Source organism: Macaca thibetana, chromosome 5 (assembly GCF_024542745.1).
Source record: "Macaca thibetana thibetana isolate TM-01 chromosome 5, ASM2454274v1, whole genome shotgun sequence".
Lineage (NCBI taxonomy): Eukaryota > Metazoa > Chordata > Mammalia > Primates > Cercopithecidae > Macaca > Macaca thibetana.
The window spans coordinates 44,330,546-44,338,013 of record NC_065582.1 but is presented as its reverse complement, the minus strand read 5'-3'; positions in this window follow the sequence as shown (position 1 = coordinate 44,338,013).

Sequence of the window (7,468 nt, the reverse complement as noted above, 5' to 3'; positions counted from 1 at the left end):
CAGGGACTCCCAGTTACCTATCCGATATTCAGTGGTGTGCTGGTAAAAGTTTAGCAACTGCCTCTCCACAAAAGGGAGCAGGGCCTTAATTTTCAGTGTTTGACAATTTTTGCAATGTAAATACTCCCACTATGGCCAATTTCAGGCTAGCACTGTGTTTAATGATAAGCTTGCAAAAAATCTGAAAATGTCACCATCAGCTCTCACAGCCAGTACAAGACATTTGGAGCACAACACTGCATTCATCCTTTACCTTCTTTCTCACTTTGTCATTTAGTTGTCTGGATTAAAAACAGTTTGCTTAGATTAAAAACCAAAAATGATATTTCCTAGCCATCTTTATAAATAGGAAAAGCCACATGAGAGTTCTCACCAAGGATGCGTTGGCAGATGTTCTGGTAGTGATGACAGCCTATCTCCCACGGTGGTAGGTGGTGTCTTCCTTAAAGGGGCTTCAGGCTTGGTCCATCCCTCTTTTCCTTGCCTGTTTATTTTTCCTGTCCAGAATAAAGAGGTGACTGGAGCTGCAGTGGCCATTTTATAATCAACAATGAGGGAGAGGCAAAGGGAATCACAGAGACCTTGGCCTAACACCTCTGAGTCGATTACTTGGGGTTTTTAAAATTTACCTGACACATGTTCAAACCCTGGTTTGTGCCAGATATGGTCCTGAGCTGCCCTACTGAACTGTCCCTGAAATTCCTTTTTCTGGTCTCTTTCTACAAGTGATAAAGTAAATCCTATCTTGCTTAAGCTGCTGTTATTCAAGTTTTGTGTTAAATGTAGCCAGAGCCAATCTTTCAGCATGGAAAACCTTGCCAATGGATGAAGGCCTAGTGAAGGGAAATAACTTTTGAAAGCAAAATTGTTAAATAATTTTTTTCTGGAAATCATGTGATCATTAAAACTTTTAAAAAGGGACTAATCCACTAATTGAGTCTACCTAAAATACTTCACTTAAGTACAACACTATGAATGTCCAGTGAAAAGAATATTGGCTACATTTGCTGAACACATATATATGCCAGATACTTCATTAAGTACTTTAGACACATTAGCATACTTGCTGTGTGACCTTGGCAAGTCACTTAACATGTTGGTGTTTCAGTTTCCTCATCTATAAAATGGAAATAGCATAGTATCTATCTCATAGGATTGATCTGAAGAAAAAAGGAGTTTATAACATATATGTAAGGTGCTCGAAACAATGTCTGGCAAATAGTAAACATAAGTGTTAGCTATTATTATCACTATTATTATTGTTTCTCACAAACCCTATTCAATAAACACTGATACTATCCACAGATAAGAAAGATGGCATCTACCTTGTATAGAGATTTGAGACTGAAAGAGATGATGCCTCTCAGGTGTTTAGTGTTGTGACAGGTAAGTGCTCTGTCAACTCTAGCCATTATAAGTTTGATATGTAACAACACTTGAAAAAGGCTCTCATTTCAATTTTATTTCAGTACTTTCTGGGGAACAGGTGGTTTTCATTACATGGATAAGTTCTTTAGTGGTGACTTCTGAGATTTTGGGACACCCATCACCTGAGCAGTGTACACTGTACCCAACGTGTAGTCTTTTATCCCTCACCCCCACCTCCACCTTTCCCCAACAAGTCCCCAAAGTCCACTGTATCGTTCTTACGTATTTGCATCCTCATAGGTTAGCTCCCACTTACAAGTGAGAGCACGCAACAATTGGTTTTGCATTCCTAAGTTATTTCACTTAGAATAATGGTCTCCACCTCCATCCAGGTTGCTGTGAATGGTGTTATTTTGTTCCTTTTTATGGCTGAGTAGTATACCATGGTATACTACTATATATATATATGTGTGTGTGTGTGTGTGTGTGTGTGTGTGTGTGTATATATCCCTTTTTTTTTTTTTGAGATGGAGTCTTGCTCTGTCACCCCGGCTGGAGTGCAGTGGTGTGATCTCGGCTCACTGGGCAACCTCTGCCTCCTGGGTTCAAGCAATTCTTCCACCTCAGCCTCCCAAGTAGCTGGGATTACAGGTGGCCGCCACCATGCTTGGCTAATCTTTGTATTTTTAGTAGACACGGGGTTTCTCCATGTTGGGCAGGCTGATCTCAAACTCCTGACCTCAGGTGATCCACCCACCTCAGCCTCCCAAAGTGCTGGGATTACAGGGGTGAGCCACTACACCCAGCCCACATTATCTTTATCCACTTGCTGGTTGATGGACATTTAGGCTGGTTCCATATTTTTGCAATCGCAAATTGTGCTGCTATAAACATGTATATGCAAGTATCTTGTTCACATAATGACTTCTTTTCCTCTGGGAAGATACCCAATAGTGGGGTTGCTGGATCAAATGGTAGTTCTACTTTTAGTTCTTTAAGGAATCTCCATACTGTTTTCCATAGTAGTTGTACTAGTTTACATTCCCACTAGCAGTGTAAAAGTGTTCCCTTTCACCACATCCATACCAACATCTATTATTTTTTATTTTTAAATTATGGCCATTCTTGCAGGAGTAAGGTGGTATCTCATTATGGTTTTAATTCGCATTTCCCTGATAATTAACGATGTTGAGCATTTTTTTCATGTTTGTTGGTCATTTGTATATCTTCTTTTGAGAATTGTCTATTTATATTTACTTAACCCACTTTTTGATGGGATTATAATTATTATTATTTTTTGCTGATTTCTTTGAGTTCCTTGTAGATTCTGGATATTTGTCCTTTGTAGGAGGCATAGTTTGCAAATATTTTCTCCCACTGTGTGGGTTGTCTGTTTACTCTGCTTTTGTTAGGTGAATTTAGGAGCAACATTTGAACAATGGATATAAAATGATTGAATTAATAGAGATTAGGTAAGTGAAGAGAATGCTGTCAGTCTGTATCAGGAGTCCAGTAGCAGTAATATTCTCTGTGATGTTTTGGGGAATAAGGACATTGAAGTATTGAAGTTTCACGTGGCAGGAAAGTGAGTGAGCGAATAAATTATCCTCAAAGGTCTGTGTCTAAATGCTACAAATACTTCCTGACTTCACTGACAATGTAGCACAAGACAATAATTCCATTAAGCAAAGAGTATAGAATGCCCCATGTATTAGTCTTTTCTCACACCGCTGTAAAGAACTACTTGAGACTGGGTAATTTATGAAGAAAAGAGGTTTAATTGACTCACAGTTCTGCAGGCTTAACAGGAAGCATGGCTAAGAGGTATCAGGAAACTTATAATCATGGTAGAAGGTGAAAGAAAAGCAAGCCACATCTTACCATGGTAGAGCAGGAGAGAGAGAGCCTACATATGCTACACTTTTAAACCATCACATCTCGTGTGAACTCACTCACTATTATGAGAACAACATGGGGGAAATCTGCCCCCATGATTCAATCACCTCCCACCAGGTCTCTCCCCTGACATGTGGGGATTACAATTCAACAAGAGATTTGGGTGGGGACACAGAGCCAAACCATATCATTCTGCCCCGGCCCCTCCCAAATCTCGTGTCCTTCTCACATTGCAAAATACAATTATCCCTTTTCAATAGTCTCCCAAAGTTTTAACTCATTCCAGCATTAACTCAAAAGCCCAAGTCTAAAGTCTCATCTGAGACAAGGCAAATCCCTTCTGCCTATAAGCCTGTAAAATAAAAAAACAAGTTAGTTACTTCCAAGATACAACGGGGATAGAGAAATTGTGTAAATACTCCCATTCCAAATGGGAAACATGGGCCAAAACAAAGGGGCTATAGGTCCCCATGCAAGTTCAAAACCCAGCAGGGCAGTCATTAAATCTTAAAGCTCCAAAATAATTTTCTTTGACTCCATGTCTCACATCCAGGTCACATTGATGCAAGGGGTGGGCTTCCAAGGCCTGTGGCAACTCCAATGCCCCTGTGGCTCGGCAGTGTACAGCCCCCTTTGGCTGCATTCACAGGCTGGCATTGAGTGCCTGCAGCTTTTCCAGGTGCACAGTGCAAGCAGTTGGTGGATCTACCATTCTGGGGTCTGGAAGATGACAGCCCTCTTCTCACAGCTCTGCTAGGCAGCGCCCCAGTGGGGACTCCATGTGAGGGCTCCAATCCCACATTTCCCCTCTGTACTGCCCTAGTAGAGGCTCTCCATGAGAACTCCACCTCGGCAGCACACTTCTGCCTGGACATCCAGGCATTTCTGTACATTATCTGAAATCTAGGCAGAGGCTCCCAAAGCTCAGCTCTTGTCATCTATGCACCTGCAGGCCCAACATCACGTGGAAGCTGTCAAAGCTTGGGGCTTGCACCCTCTGAAGCAACAGCCCAAGTGGTACCTTGGCCCCTTTTAGACATGGCTGGAGCTGGAGGGGCTGGGTTGCAGGGCATCATGTCCCAAAGCTGCATGGAGCAGCAGGGCCCTGGGCATGGCCCGCAAAACCTTTTTTCCCTCATAGGCCTCCAGACCTGTCATGGGAGGGGCTGCTGCAAAGGTCTCTTACATGCCCTGGAGATGTTTTCCCCATTGTCTTGGCTGTTAATATTTGGCTTTTTACTTATGCAAATTTCTGCAGCCAGCTTGAATTTGTCCCCAGAAAATGGCTCTTCTTTTCTTTTTCAACCACATGGTCAGGCTGCAAATTTTCTAAACTTTTATGCTCTGTTTCCCTTTTAAATATAAATTCCAATTTCAGACCATCTCTTTGTGAACACATATGACTGTATGCTGTGAGGAGCAGCCAGACCACATCTCTAGTGCTTTGCTGCTTAGAAATTTCTTCTGCCAGATACCTTAAATCATCTCTCTCAAGTTCAAAGTTCCACAGATCTCTACAGCAAGGGCACAATGCTATCAGTTTCTTGGCTAAAGAATAGCAAGAGTGACCTTTACTCTAGTTCCCAATAAGTTTCTCCTTTCTATCTGAGATCAACTCAGCCTGGACTTCACTATCCATATCACTATTAGCATTTTGGTCAAAATCATTCAATAAGTCTCCATGAAGTTCCAAACTTTCCTACATCTTCCTGTCTTCTGTGTGCCAAATTGTTCCAACCTCTGCCCAGTAGCCAGTTCCAAAGTCGCTTCCACATTTTCAGGTATCTTTATAGTAATTTCCCACTTTCCTGGTACCAATTTTCTGTATTAGACCATTCTCACACTGCTATAAAGAACTACCTGAGACTGGATAATTTATGAAGAAAAGAGGTTTAACTGACTCACAGTTCTGCAGACTAAACAGGAAGCAAGCCTAGGAGGCCTCAGGAAACTTACAATTATGGTGGAAGTTGAAGAGGAAACCAAGCATGTCTCATTATTGTGCAGCAGGAGAGAGAGAGTGAGGGGGTGAAATGCTATACTTTTAAACTATCACATCTCATGAGAACTCACTCACTATCACAAGAACAGCATGCGGGAAATCTGCCCCCCATGATCCAATCACCTCCCACCAGGTCACTCCCCTGACACATGGGGATTACAATTCAACATGAGATTTGGGTGGGGACACAGAGCCAAACCATATCACCCCACAAATTTAAGAAACTGGAAATACAAAGTTTTACTGTCATCATAATGTTTACCATAGAATTTTCACATGGAACTTTGTAATGTATAGGCTGTTATAAAACTCTTAGGAAAAGGGATGACAACTTTTTATTAATTCCTACAATTTATAATTAGATCTGAATTTCAGACTTGGGGGCAATAATGAGAACAATTACTATGAAGTATGCTGTAATTAAGAAAAAATACCAATTTGTATTTGACCACAACAGTTGTATTAGAGATTTATTCTTTCAGCAAATAATTTGAGGGTCTGCCATGACAGGTCTGTGCAAACTTTGGGCTTGGAGATGGGAACACAAACTAGATACAGCTCCCACCCACATAGTACTTAGAAGAGCAGTGGGGTTTTCTCACTGGATACTCAACAATTTGACTAAATACATTTATAATTACAGAGAGCTATGACTTCTTTGGAGCAAAGGGTGTGATGGGAGAATAAAGGATTCCAACAACAACATTTTTTTCAGAGACAGAGTCTTGCTCTTTGGCCCAGGCTGGAATACAGTGGCATCCTCACAACTCACTGCAGACTTGACCTTCCAGACTCAATCCATCCTCCCACCTTAGCCTCTTGAGTAACTGGGACTATAGGCGTGTACCACCACACCTGGCTAATTTTTTGTATATTTTGTAGAGATGGGGTTTCACCATGTTGCCCAGGCTGGTCTCAAACTCCTGACCCCCACCCTGGCCTCCCAAAGTGCTGGAATCACAGACATGAGCCACCATGCTAGGCCAGCATTCCTTTTAATATGAAAAATAACACACCAATGATCCTTGGCAGGCTCATTCCAGGAAAACTGAGTCACTTAAATTCCCTGAGGGAGCTGAACTATAAATCATTACATTTATTTTTCTATTGAGTAGAATCATCTCTTAAAACAGGTTTTTGGATTACGTTTTGCCTATATAAAATTTGCAGCCAATTTTAAGAGCTTCTCTTATCTTAAGTGATTTGTAGCTGATTTTTTCCTGATAAACTGATTACAAAACATAATTAATTTGCCTTCAGTTCCTCAATATCTCCTTTTCTGGAAGGATCTTGTCCTCCTCTCTACCTCAGCCATACACTATCTCTGGTCACACCCCTACATCTTGGCATTGCTCGAAACTGCCCCAGCATCATGATTTCAATTTCAAGTATCTCATTCCCAGACTGCTCCCCAGCTTTTGGGAAAGGCTCCCAACTCCAGTAACTCATGGACCCCACTGGGACCTTCACTCGGTGGATCCTATCATCTTTCCAACATTTCACATTACTATACTTTTTCACCTTTCTCCTATCACAGACCCCCACAGTCACTCCATTGCCTACACCTTCTGCTGTCTGATGCCCTTTCCTTCCATGACATACACCTGCAAAACCCCAGCCCTAGTTAAACTCAGCTCTGTCCCCTTAGGTTAACCGAGGCTGGAGAAAAACCCACAGCCATGCTGACTGGTCTTACTTTAAATTCATGGCCACTAGACTGGGCGTAGTGGCTCATGCCTGTAATCCCAGCACTTTGAGAGGCTGAGGCAGGTGGATCACCTGAGGTCAGGAGTTTGAGACCAGACTGGCCAACATGGTGAAACCCCGTCTCTACTGAAAATACAAAAATTAACTGGGCATGCTGGTGCATGCCTGTAATCCCACTTACTAGGGAGGCTGAGGCAGGAGAATCACTTGAACCCGGGAGGCAGAGGTTGCAGTGAGCTGAGATCGTGACAGTGAGGCAAGATCATGACACTGCACTCCAGCCTAGGTGACTGAGCAAGACTCCGTCTCAGATAAATAAATAAAGTAATTAATTAATGGCCACTAACCTCAAATGGACACTTAATAGTAGCAATCCTACCACATTTCCAGAGTTCATTCGCTCTCAAACCTTCCTAGATGACTGTTAGATATCACTCCTTTCTTTTCCAACCTCCAGCATCTCTTCAATCCCACCATTCTCAGGAAGCAGGTTCC